The following is a 14,815-nucleotide window of genomic DNA, read 5'->3' as shown; positions in this document are numbered from 1 at the left end:
CGGAGCAACTGGGCCCGTGAGCCACAACTACTGAGCCTGCGTGTCTGGAGCTTGTGCTCCGCAACAAAAGAGGTCACGATAGTGAGAGGCCCGCGCACTGCGATGAAGAGTGGCCCCCGCTTGCCGCAACTAGAGAAAGCCCTCGCACAGAAACGAAGACCCAACACAGCCAAAAATAAATAAATAAATAAATTAATTAAAAAAAAAAAAGAGATAGCATCAGTGGATTGCATTATTTTCATGACTAAAATCCAGAGATAATTTTTAAAACTTAGGCTTCTTATTTTGAGATAACTGAAGATTCAGATGCAGTTGTAAGAAATAATACAGAGAGACGCTATGTATTATTTACCCAGTTTTTCCTAATGGTAACATCTTGCAAAACTATAGTATAATATTACAAGTAATCCACAAATCTTATTATTCAGATTTACTTTCACTTGCACGTGTGTTTATATTTGACTTTACATAATTTATTGTCACATGTGCAGATTTGTGTATCCACACCAGAGATAAAAATTTAAAAAAAAAATAGTTCCATTGCCACAAGAATCTCGTGTTGCCCTTTTAGAACAACTACCTTCCCCATTCCTAATCTTTGGCAACTACAAAATCTGTTCTCCATTTCTAAAATTTTGTCATTTCAAGAATGTTATATAAATCGGATCATACACTACATGATCTTTGGGTATTAGCTTTTTTTTCTCAGCATAACTCCTTGGAGATTCATCCATTATTGTGTGTATTCATAGTTCATTCCTTTTCATTGCTGAGTAGTATTCCATGGTATGAATATTTAAACATTAACCTATTGAAAGACATTTGGGTGTTTTCAGTTTTTGGCTTTTGTGAACAAAGCTGCTATAAATATCCGTGTACAGTATTTTCTATGAACATAAGTTTTCATTTCTCTGTGATAAATTCCCAAGAGTACAACTGCTGTGTCATATGGTTGCATGTCTGGTTTTATAAGAAACTGCTAAACTGCTTTCCAGAGTGTTTGTACCATTTTACATTCCTTCCAACAATGTAGAAATGATCCAGTTTCTGTGAATCCTGTCAGCATTTAGTGTTGTCACTATTTTTTTGTTTCTGCCATCCTGATCAGTATGTAGTACTATCTTATTGTGGTTATAATTTGCATTTTCCTAGTGCTTAATGATGTTGAACATCTTCTCATGTTCTTATTATCCATCTGCATAGCTTCTTCAGTAGAATGTCTTTTCATGTCTTTTGCCCATTTTCTAATGGTATTTTTTTATATCATTGAGTTTTGAGAGTTCTTCACATATCCTAGATACATATTCTAGTCCTTTGTCAGATATATGGTTTGCAAATACTTTCTCCCAGCCTGTGGCTTGTCATTTCATCCTCTTCACATGGTTTATCAATTTATTCTTTTATGGATTGTGCTTTTGGTGTCAAGTCTAAAAACTCCTCAACTCACCTAGATCATAAAAATTTTCTCCTACATCTTTATATTCCAGAGTTTCATAGTTTTAGGTTTTACATTTAAGTGTGTGATCCATTTTAAGTTAATCTTTGTGGAAGTTGTGAGGTTAGGTCTAAGTTCATTTTTTTGCATATGGATGTCCAATTGCTTCAGCATGGTTTGTTTGAAAGGCAATATTTCCTCCATTGAATTAATGTTGCACCTTTGTCAAAGTCATCTCTGCATAGTTGTGTGGGTTTATTTCTGGATTCTCTACCCTCTCCCATTGATTTATGTACCTGTCTCTCTGCCACTACCACACTGTCTTCATTACCATAGTTATATAGTAAACTTTACTATTTGATACAGTGATCCCTCCCACTTTATTATTGTTTTCAAGATGATTTTAACTGGTCTAGGCTCTGTGCCTTTCCATATAAATTGTAGAATAAGCTTGTCTATGTGTATGAAAAACCTTGCTGGGATTTCAGTAGGATTTAGATTACATCTACAGATCAATTTGGGGAGAATTGACATCTCTACTATGTTGAGTTTTCTGATACACAGACACAGTCTATCTCTCCATTTATTTAGGTCTTTAATTTCTTAAAGGTAATTTTATTAACCATGCTGGATGAATTCTAATACTCAGAGAACCTCACACTGGTTATAATTAAAATGTAAAAGTACATTTTTGGTGCAGCCTCATAGTATATTGGGATAAAATGTGACTATAAGCATATCCTTTGGGCAATGGAATTGATAAAAGCAGTTTGCAAGCCAGTTTCCATGTTTGTGGCATATGGAGACGGAGTAATGGTGGTCCATAGCAGTGAAGGACTGCTTTTCACTAGTAGAAATATAATGTAACACTTATTTTTTCATTTCTAGATTTATTCACTCTTTTGTGCATTTACTGAATGATTAGTTGATATGGATCAAGAGTCAAGAGTGAACGTCTGAAAGAATACACTGTAGGCGTTGTGGCAGTGCTTTATGCTTCCTGCCACCACAACTTTCCATAGGCAGAGCTCTCATCCTGCATTTGCCAGTGTGCTTCTGTAAATCCCCAAAGAGACTGTAAACCACAGGAAGATACCAATACATTTCCAGTCCCTAGCACAGACTTGGCACATAGTAGATGTTCATTACATATTTTTAAGATATCTAGCAAGTCACACTATTTGGGCATTTATACTTGGTTCTTTTTCTCCTTTGTGTGCTGGATTAGGCTTGGTTGAGTTCTCTTGTGCTATTTGAAACTGCCTCTATCTCTCACTTCATAGAATATCACACACTTTTGGTTTATTCCCTACTTTTTGACCCTTTCTTTTACTAGCCTTTTATTATGAGTATTCTTTTAACTCTATACTTTGAGCTACTGGATTTTTTTTCTCTTTCACACTGTAGGGAATATCCCTCATCAGTCTGTCTGCTTGGTATCTTTACCTTTGAAGAATGACCCCTCTCCCATACCAAAGGATTACAGTGATGGTTTCTAACCTGATTACACCTGAATCAGATTAGAAAAACATCTTTTTGAGCATAGTGATTGGTCCGGGTATGGACACATTGTCAGAGCAGAACTAATGAGAATTCATTTGGGATTTTCATATGGATGCTGGGGGAGGGAAGGTCACTTTTACAAATCTGGGATTGTAAACTGAGATTTAGTTATTTAAAAAATACTTATTGAGTTCCTACCCTGTGCCGAGAACTGTGTGTTGTGGACTCTGAGTGCCATAAGCCAGCAGCTGTCCTCAGTCATGGATGCTGAAACAGGGAGAGGAGAGGGCTTACCTGGGAATGAAGCTAACACAAGGAAAAGCATCTTGAAGACCTAGAAAAGGAGAACAGCCCTTGTGATCTTTCTTGAGCATCTGGATCCAGGTGTGGCTGATGATTATGTTGGGCTTCTAGTTAATAAGGAGCCATACAATTAAAAAATTCACTAAGTGTTATCATTGAGTAAAACACGTGCCAGCTCCTAATCATTTCACAATCTGAATCTTCATTTTTGTCTGCTAGTACTTAATTTTATTTCTAGATGACTACTGTATACTGCCACTTGAATATGCCAATGATCTCTGAAATAAAACATATCCAAAAGTAAACTCATTATTATAATTTACCAGAATATAAGCTCCATTAGGGCAGGGACTTTGTCTTGCTCACTGTTATGCCTCAGGGTCTATAAGAGTGCCTGGCACATAATAGGCACTCAAAAAATATTGTTGAACAAGAAATTAAATCCAGACCCCTCAAAACTCTCAGATTATGATACATTTCTGATTATCTTTAGTGAGTACTTTTCTTTACCTTAACAGTCCTCAATGAGGTTGAAATGTGGTGGTTTGGAGAGTGAGTTTATTAGAATCGGTCAGGGAATTTTGTCAGTTGAGAACTGCTGCTTGTTAGAGTTATACATGACATTTAAAAATTAAATAAAATCAAGCTTTGCATGAAAAAACTTACATCCCTGTTAAACCATTCATATAATGTGATGACTCTTATAAACTTCCTACTTTTTCAGCTTTGTAAATGTTTTGGTTATCTTTTGCCATTGTCTTAAACTGCCCCAAAGTTTAGTGGGTTGGAACAATGACTATTTTATTGTATCTCATGGCTCTGAGATTTAGGTAGGGCTTGGCTAGGTGTTTTTTCTGTCCATGTTGGTCACTTGGGGTATTCAGCTGCCAGATGAGCTAGTCTGGCATACCCGTGTACGTGACGCACAGAACACATCACTTCAGCACTCTTTTATTTTCAATGATAGCATGAAATCAAACTACTAATAAGAAAGTCCACAAAAGTAATAGAGACAGTGGAAAACTTTTCTTTTATTGAACTTTGTATAAATAATCATACCAGTTAAAAAAGAGAATATAAAATAGATACTACAGTACAAAAACAGGGAAAAAGCACAAATGTCTATTTGGTAGTTTTTCATTCTAATTTACATAGCCTGAACTTTTGGTTGCAGTCTGATATAATAATATTTTCGGTAAATAATTGTCCAATGATTAATAACTGAATTTTACAAAAGCTGAAAAGTCTGCAAATGATACAATTTAGGCAATCACTAAATTGTACCACTGATATAACATCTTATTTTCTTGATTTGTTCCTTAGGTTTAAACAATTAATATAAAACAGAAGAACTAATTTTAATTTAAAGAGATATTATTTGAATTCAGCCAATGTTTCATGTATGGACTAAAGTTTGCACTTACCAAACATTAATATTACACTTTGCAATTTGCACCTTGTTTTGCTGTTTTAGGTTATGTAAATACAAAATAAAACTCCAAATGGTCAGGTAGAATGATGGAACTGAAGGAATGCAAGATCTGTTTCTTTGTCTTTGCAACTACTGTGCTATCATTGTTTATTTGAGTCTATCATCTAAATGTAGAAATATAGTCCTTCAGGGATTGGAGAAGGCGCAAGTCCATAATATCCACAAAGAGAGTGTGAAAATATATATGTATATGTCACTGCCCCTGGTTCCTCACCAGAGCTCCTAAAACACTTACAAATTCCTAAGTGATAACACTAAGACCATCTCTTGTCCCAGTATTTGGTCTTTGACCCGTCTCTGACACAGGGCTCCTAAGACCCTTGTAATATCCCAAGTGATAAGAGCACTAGGAGCGTCTCTTGTTCTAATGGGGCAACTCTGGGTGGGTTCCTGGAGGGCTACTGGATGGGGGCTGGTCACCAGAAAGACTAAGCCATGATTAGAAGCTTGGAATTTTTAGCCCTACCCGTTAACCTCCAGAGAAGGTAGAGGGGCTAGAAACAGAGTTAATAATTGATCATGCCTATGTAAGGAAGCCTTCATGAAATCCCAGTAGGAGGAGGTTTGGGAGCTTCAGGATTGGTGGACACATCCACAGCAGGAGGAGGATGCACCCAGCTCCACAGGGACAGGAGCCTCTGTGCTCAGGACTCTCCCAGACCTCACCGTATCTATCTATCTATCTATTCATCTGGGTTGCTCACCTGTATCCTTTATCATATTCTTTAACAAAATGGTAAGCATAAGTAAGTGTTTCCCTGAGTTCTGTGAGCCACCTTAGCAAATTAATTGAACCCAGAGAGGGGGGCATTGGAACCTCTGATCTGTAGCCAGTCGGTGAGAAGCTCTGGTGATAACCTGGGCTTGTGACTGACATCTGAAGTGCATGTGTATGTTTGTTGGGGGAGCAGTCTTGTGGGACTGAAAACTTACCCTGTGGGATCTGATGTTATTTCCAGGTAGATATTGTCAGAACTGAGTTAAATTGTACAACATCCAGCTGGTGTCATGGAGAATTCCTTGCTGTGGGGAAAAACCTCCACACATTTGTTGACTAGAAGTGTCAGAAGTGAAGTATTCTGAAAAGTAGTAAAGGGGACACACAGGGAAGAAACACAGTAGGGAAGAACTGGGTTTTTTCCTACATAGGTGAAGAACGGAAAAGTTTTTTTTCCTTTTCAGAGTTTGAAATGAGCATGCTTTGCTGAGCCTGGTATGTTGGAGGTTGACTGTATAATGGAGTTCTCCACATTAACTTCCATGTAGAATATAATGTTTATTAAAGGACAAGTAACCCAAATAGGCTAATTTGAAGTTTACATGTATATTATTAAAACTAAACAGTAACTATAGCAATTGTTTAGAAACTAGACCAACAAAAGATTTTTTCAGGTAGTAAAGTTTTATCACTGACATTGTTTAAAATTGGTAGCTCATGGTCATGATAAAAATCAGACCAAATTTGTTTTATTATTGTTTTAAAATTCTGAATCCCTTTGTCGCCTGTACCTGGGAAAGATTGGTACACTATAGGTTTAGAGGGTCCAAGATGTTTGGCGCTTTCTCCCAAATGGCCGGAAAGCTGGGTTCAGCTGAGAGTGTCAATAGGAGTAACTATTTGTGGCCTCTCCAGCATGGTAGCCTCAGGCTAGGCAGACTTCTCCCTTGGTAATGCAGGGTTCGCAGAGAAGAATGTCCTAAAAGACTTAGGCAGAACTGCTAGGCTTCTTAGACTTAATCTTGAAAGTCAGAATATTTACTTCCCATGCATTCTATTGGCCAAGCCAGTCCAGAGTCAAGGGGTTGGGAAATTAGCCTCCAGATCTTGATAGGAGGAGTAGCAAAATATTTGCAGCCATTTTTAATCTTCCAGAGTCAATGTAATTTTTATTTAGAGGCCATACCTCCTCTATCTTTGCATTAAGTTTTGCTCCACTCTATTTACCTCTTATTCAATAAGTGCCCTGTCTGCTGGTTCGTCCTCTGTCAGGCGCTTAGAATATATGAACTAATCATTGTGACTTCTGGATTTCTGATTTTAGTCCTTTCTTTTCTTTTTTCTTTTTCTTTAATATTTATTTATTTATTTATTTGGCTGCGCTGGGTCTTAATTGTGGCATGCATGTGGGATCTAGTTCCCTGACCAGGGATAGAACCCGGTCCCCCTGCATTGGGAGCATGGAGTCTTAACCACTGGACCACCAGGGGAGTCCCCTTTCTTGTTTTAATTTATTTGTTTCTCAAAGGCCCATTTGAGGCAGTGAGCAGTATAGCATAGTATAGGTGCACAGGCTCTGGAGCTATGCTGACTAGTTTCAAAGGATACGTATCTAACATCTCTGTGCTCCAGTTCCCCTATCTGTACACTGGGGATAATGGTGATCGTAACTACCTGCCCAACTGTGTGACATTTAAATGGCTTCATACATATAAAGCTCTTAGAGTAGTGTCTCTCACATGGCATATGTTGAACAAATGATAACTATTATTATCACCATATATCTTGATTGGGTTCACTCAGCAGCAGACCCTGAAACAAAGATCTGAGTGCAAATAGTTTACTTAGGAGGTGATCCCAGTAAACATCAGTAAGGAAGTGAGGATGTGAAATACAGAAGGGAAGGTAGCCAATAAAGGCAATTTACCACCTTGGAAAATTAGAACTTCATCTCACTGGAGAACTTTGGGAGGCAATGTAGAACATACATTTCACAGTGATCTCATCCCAAGGGTCAAGAGAACCGAGTACTTATACACCAATAGTCATCTATCATTGGATAAAGACTTCTTCCAGGTGGTATTAATTCCCTGATACTTCCCTTCTGCTGTGTGAGAAAGTCCTTAGACAAAGAGATACAGATGGTAGCAGTTGGAGGTCAGGTCATGGGCACAAAAGTGATAAGCCTGACCAAGAGATATGGGAAGGGCACTGATGGTTTCCACTGTTCCATTTTATTCATCTACCCAGGATTCTAAATTGGGTTCCTGTATGTGTTGAGCACTCTAAGAATTGGCCAAATGTAGCTTAGAGAGAGAGGGAAGTAGTTTCTGAAAGTTGGAGAGAGAAAGTAGTAAGGGAACTAGAAGTAAGAGATGAGAGTGGGATAGTGCCAATGATAACTGGCTTACATGCCTACATGGATAACTTTATTGAATATTCAAAGGCTCTCATCAATTGGACTTTCTGTATTTATCCACTTTGTTCCTTAATGTTTTCTTTTCCTTCAGTTAGAAAGGCTGAGCTACTTGCCATGGCATACGTGAATCTTGATCATTCCCACTTTAAATGTAGAATGACAATATCATGCACGTAGTAAAGTAGGAGGAGAATCACTCCTTACCAGCTCAGTATAGATTTATGGCTGCAAACATAGTGTGTAAACTACTCAAAGCACAAATTTTCCTCAAACTCATAGTCAGTATTCATAAGTATTGGGGAAGTTACTGTAACCTACAGACTAATACTTCATAGGCTGGTGAGAGTTTGGAAAAAGTCATTCAAGACGCTACTGATCAGTTACCCTAAAATTGGAACCTTCCATTCAGTTATTCAGGGGTCTTCTCTGAAAGCCACACAACAAAGGTAGTGTTAAATTAATTAAACAAGGAGGCCATTAGTCTGAGGTGGCTCTAATGCCATAGCAGCCTACTTAAGCAAACCAAAATCTAAGCCTGTAAATGCCTCAAGGTTATAAAATTGAAACCTAAGGATAACCAATCACAAACAACCAACTAGGCTCTAAGCTATAGCCAATCAATAATTTCCTGACTTTACTTCTGCCTTTTCTTTATAAAAGTCTCACCCTGGAGCTCCTGTCGGTGGAGTGCTCCTAACCACTTCTGGTTCAGTGCTGTCTGATTCAAATCAATTTTTGCTCGAAGAAACTCTTAGAAATGTTAATATGCCTCAGTTTATCTTTTAACAGTAGGAAGAACACTCAGGAAAAGGTCTTGAGGGAAGGACATTGTGTTTGGCTTATATCTCTGGCTTGTATCACCCTGGGTTGATTTTGCATCTGATCTGTGACCCAGGAACAAGAAGGATTTAGTGCTGGGCTGGTTTTCACAGAGGGAGGCTACCATCTCCTACTGGAGTTATTTGGGCTGAGCCACACTAAGAATGTTTTTGAAGTGGTATACTCATTAAAAAATCAAAACCAGAAGAAATTATAGGAGTAAAGCATTGCAAATCACTTCTGTTTATTTAGGCATGGTGTTACCACTGTGCTGGCAGAAGTTTTATTTTTTCAGTTTGGAACCAACCCCATGAAATCAGAGCTAGCCTCATCAGATGTTCAATCAGGAAGTATTTGGTGAGTGCTCAAGGAATACACCACTGAACGTGGGGAGTGTATATGAAAAAACCCCAAAACTCTGGTCTTGAGGAGTTTACGGTTTTATAGGTCAAACTAATGTGTAATCAAAATAAATGTAGACTTATAAATGCAGTAATTACTGTTGTGTATTTAGGGAGAGGGATGGATGAGGACTGAAATACTGGGTTGAAGAAAGGGTAGAGTTAAGTGGAGAAATCTGCAAAGATATACATCCCTGACCCAACCTCTTCCCTGATTTTTCTCATTTAGACTCTAAAAGAGGCTGTAACTACAGGCTGATGAACAGCCACAAAATACTTTGGAGGCTTTACGATAGAAAGACCCTTGGTGATGTGCAGACCAACACTGTTCAATAGAACTTTTTGAGATGATGGAAATGTTCTGTGCAATACTGTAGCCACTAGCCACTGTGGGCAATGAGCACTTTCAAGTGTCAGTGGAATGGAATCTTTTATTTAATTACATTGAAATTTAAGTAGCCACATAAGACTGGTGGCTACCATATTGGATGGCACAGGTCAAGACAATGCTTTCCTCTGAGAATCAATCACCTCCTAAACAATGGAAACTGGGGGAACAGATAAGAACAAAGGCTGGTGCTAGGCAATGTGGTTCAGGTGGTAAAAGCAAATCCAAAGGCTGCTGTTTGTGTAATGAAGGCCCATGTATCAGTAAGGGCCTGGTTTGGAGACAGAAACCACACCAGCTATTTATTTATTTATTTAGAGGTGAACTTGACATAACATTAAAGTAGCCATTTTAAAGTGAACAATTCAGTGGTATTTAGCACATTCACAACATTGTGCAATCACCACTTCTATCTAGTTCCAAAACATTTTCATCACTCCAAAAGGAAACTCCACATCCATTGAGCAGGTGCTCCCATTCACTTCTTTCTCCAGCCCCTAGGAAATACCAATCTGCACTCTAACACTATGGATTTACCTATTCTGGATATTTCATATAAATGGAATAATACAATATGTGATCGTGTGTGTGTGTGTGTGTGTGTGTGTGTGTGGCTTCTTTCAATTCACAGTGGCATTATTCACAGTAGGTAAAATGTGGCAACAACCCAAATGTTCATCAGTGGATGAATGGGTAAACAAATTTTATCTATCCATTAAAGAGGAATGAAGAACTGGGGCTGTGGCAAGATGGCAGAGTAGGAAAACCCTGAGTTCACTTCCTACCATAGGCACACCCATATTATAAATATTTACAGAGCAACTATCTATGGACATGACCTGAACTAGCAGAAAAGATTTTCTACAGCTAAAGATATACAGAAACACCCACAAAGAGATGAATAGGAGAGATGAAGATGCAGTACAGTCAAGATCCACCCACCACCCCGAGACGACCCACAAATGGGAGGATAATCACAGTCGCAGAGGTTCTCCCCAAGGAGTGAGGGGTCTGAGCCCCACATCAGGCTTTCAAGCCTGGGAATCCTGCACTGAGAGGACAAGGTTCCAGAATGCTTGGCTTTGAAGGCCAACAGGGCTTGTGTACAGGAGTGTTGAAGGGCAGTAGGAACCAGAGACACCACTCTTAAATGGCACATATAAAACCTCATATGCTCTGAGTCCTAGCACAGAGGCAGTAATTTGAAAACAGCCTGGGTCAGACCCACTTGCTGATCTTGGAGAGCCTCCCAGAGAAGCAGGAGGCAACTGGGACTCCCCCTGGGAATATAGACACAGGTGGCAGCCTTTCTGGGGAGCTTGTTCTACCACGAGGACACTGGTACTGGCAAGTGCCACCCTAGCCTATTAGCGCCAGGCACTTACCTGCCCACCAGCTGGTTGGCACCAGCCCCAAGCCCCTCCAGGCCTGCAGCCAGCTGTGCTGGGACATGGCACTGCCCACCACTGACCTGCGCTAGCTCTGGGCCCCTGCAGCTCCCAAAGCCACAAGTGGGCTGGCAGCCACCACATGAGGCATGGCCTTACAGCCAACTGGGCTAGGGGCCAGCCCCATCTACCAGTGTGCCCACAGTATTAAGCCCCACCACAACAGAAGGGCTGACACAGCCCACGTAGGAGGCACCCCATAACATATAGCTCTGGTGACCAGAGGGGAGTGTGCTGCTGGGCCCCATAAGATGTGTTCTATATAAGGCCACTTCTCCAAGGTTGGAAAATGTAACCAACCTACCTTACATAGAAATAATCACAGAAAATTATTAGGCAAAACGAGGAGACATAGGAATGCATTCCAAATGAAGGGATAAGAAGAACAAACAAACAAACAAACCCAGGAGAAGAACTAAACAAAACAGAGATAAAGAATCTATTAAATAAAGAGTTCAAGGTAATGATCATAAAGATGCTCAATTAACTCAGGAGAAGAATGGATGAACAAAGTGAGAAGTTTAAGAAAGAGGTATAAAATATAAAGGAAACATAAAGAGCTGAAGAATACAAGGGCTGAAATAAAAATTACATTAGAAGGAATCAACAGGTGATTAGATGATGCATAGGAACAGATCAGTGAACTGGAAGACAGAGTAGTGGAAATCACCCAAGCTAAACAGAGAAAAAAAATTTTTTTTAAATGAGGATAGTTTAAGAGATCTTTGGGACAACATCAAATGCATTGCATTATGCATTATAGGGATCCCAGAGGGAGGAGAGGGAGGGAAAGGGGTAGAAGAAATAATAGCTAAAAATTTCCCTAAGCTTCAGAAGGAAACAAACATCCAGGTCCAAGAATCACAGAGAGTCCGAAACAAGATGAACACAACGAGGTGTACACCAAGGCACATTATAATTAAAATGTCAAAATAAAGAGATTAAAAGCAGCTATTATTTCTTTTGAGTGTTGACTTTTCAGCAGAAACTTTGCAGGCCAGAAAGAAGTGCATGGTATATTCAAAGTGATGAAAGGACAAAAATTACAGCCAAGAATACTCTACCTGGCAATGCTATCCTTCAGATTTAAAGGAAGATAAAGAGTTTTGCACACAAGCAAAATCTAAATGGGTTCAGCACCACTAAATTGACTTTACAAGAAATGTTAAAGGAAATTCTCTAAGCAGAGAAGAAATGACCACAACTAGAAATATGAAAATTATGAAAGGAAAAATCTCATTGGTAAAGGCAAACATACAGTAAAGGTAGTAGATCAATCACTTATAAAGCTATTAGGAAGGTTAAAAGGCAAAGTAGTAAAACCATCTATAAGTAGTTAAGGGATACACAATACAAATAGATATAAAATATGATGTCAAAAACAATACAAGTGAAGGGGGAGGGTAAAAATGCAGAGTTGTTAGAGTGCATTTGAACTTAAGAGATCATCAACTTAAAAAATAATTATGTATATACATACGTTGTTATATATGAACCTCATGGCAAATGCAAAATAAAAATCTATAATAGATACCCAGAAAAAAGAGAAAGGAATTCAAACGTAACTTTAAAGATAGTCATCAAGGGCTTCCCTGGTGGTGCAGTGGTTAGGAATCTGCCTGCCAATGCAGGGGACACAGGTTCAATCCCTGGCCCAGGAAGATCCCACATGCTGTGGAGAAACAAAGCCCATGTGCCACAACTACTAAGCTTGTGCTCTATAGCCCGCAAACCACAACTACTGAGCCCATGTGCCACAACTACTGAAGCCGTGCACCTAGAGCCTGTGCTCTGCAACAAGAGAAACCATGGCAATGAGACGCTCACTCACCGTAACGAAGAGTAGCCCCCCGCTCGCTGCAGCTAGAGAAAGCCTGCGCACAACAACAAAGGCCCAACACAGACAAAAAATAAAATAAAATAAAATAAAATAAAATAAAATAAAATAAAATAAAATAAAATAAAATAGTCATCAAATCACAAGGGAAGAGAGCAAAAGAATAAAAAAGAACAAAAAAGAACTACAAAAACAATCAGAAAACAATGGAAAAAATGGCAATAAGTACAGACCTATCAATAATTACTTTAAATGTAAGTGAACTAAATGCTCCAATCAAAAGATACAGAGTGGCTAAATGGATTTTTAAAAGAGACCCATAAATATGCTGCATACAAGAGATTCACTTCAGATCTAAGCATATACACAGACTGAAAGTGAGGGGATGGAAAGGGGATGGAAAATTCCATGCAAGTGGAAACAAAAAGAAAACTGGGGTAGCAATACTTATATCAGACAAAATAGACTTTAAGACAAGACTGTAACAAGAGACAGAGAAGGACAGTCAATAATGAAAAAGGGATCAATCCAACAAGAAGATATAACAATTATAAATATATATGTGCCCAGCCTAGGAGCAACTAAACACATAAAGCAAATACTAGCAAACTTAAAGGGAGAAATTGATAGTAACACAATAATAGTAAAGGACTTTAACACCCCACTTATATCAATGGACAGATTATCCAGATGGAAAATCAATGAGGAAACAAAGGCATTAAGTGAAATGTTAAATCAGATGAACTTAATAGATATATAAAGAACATTCCAATATCACTGATGAATATAGATGCAAAAATCATCAACAAAATATTAGCAAACTAAATTCAACAATACATAAAAGCATCATGTACCATGATCAAGTGAGATTTATTTCAAGGACACGAGGATGGTTTAATGTCCATAAATCAATTAATGTGATATACCATATTAACAAATTGAAGAATAAAAATCATTTGATCATCTCAATAGATGCAGAAAAAGCTTTTGACATAATTCAATATCCATTTGTAATAAAACTCTCAAGAAAGTGGGTATAGAGAGAATATACCTCAACATAATAAAGATCATATATGACAAACCTACAGCCAACATCATACTCAATGGGGAAGAGCTGAAAGCATTTCCTTTAAGATCAGGAACAAGACTAGGATGCCCTCTCTTGCCACTTTTATTCAACATAGTATAGTATGTCCCAGCCACAGCAATCAGACAAGAAAAAAAAAGAAGGAATCCAAATTGGAAAGGAAGAAGTAAAACTGTCACTGTTTGCCAATGACATGCTACTATACATAGAAATCCTACAGATGCCTCCAAAATACTACTAGATCTCATCAATGAATTTGGTAATGTTGCAGGATACAAAATTAATATGTAGAAATCTGTTGTGTTTTTATACACTAGCAACAAACTATCAGAAAGAGAAATTAAGAAAATGATCCCATTTACAATCACATTGAAAAGAATAAAATACCTAGGAATAAATCTATAGGAGATAAAAGACTAATACTTGTAAAGCTATAAGACGTTGATGAAAGAAATTGAAGAAAATACAAACAAGTGGAAGGAAATACTGTGCTTATGGATTGGAAAAATTAATACTATTAAAATGACCATACTACCAGAGGCAATCTACAGATTAAATGCAATCCCTATCAAAATACCAATGGCATTTTTCATAGAACTAGAACAAATAATTCTAAAATTTGTATGGAAACACATATGACCTTGAATAGCCAAAACAATCTTGAGAAAGAAGAACAAAATTGGAGGTATCACACTCCCTGATTTCAAACTACTACAAAGCTACAGTCATCAAAACTGCATGTACAGGCACAAAAAACAGACACATAGATCAATAGAACAGAATAGAGAGCCCAGAAATAAACACACCCTTATATGGTCAATTAATCTACAACAAAGGTGGCAAGAATATACAATGTGAAAAAGACAGTCTCTTCAATAAATGGTGTTGGGAAGACTGGATAGCTACATGCAAAAGAATCAAACGTGACTAGTTTCTCACACCATATACAAAATAAACTCAAAATG

Source organism: Balaenoptera ricei, chromosome 5 (assembly GCF_028023285.1).
Source record: "Balaenoptera ricei isolate mBalRic1 chromosome 5, mBalRic1.hap2, whole genome shotgun sequence".
NCBI classification, from domain to species: Eukaryota; Metazoa; Chordata; class Mammalia; order Artiodactyla; family Balaenopteridae; genus Balaenoptera; species Balaenoptera ricei.
The sequence above is the reverse complement of the archived record's forward strand: the minus strand, read 5'-3'. Positions refer to the sequence as shown.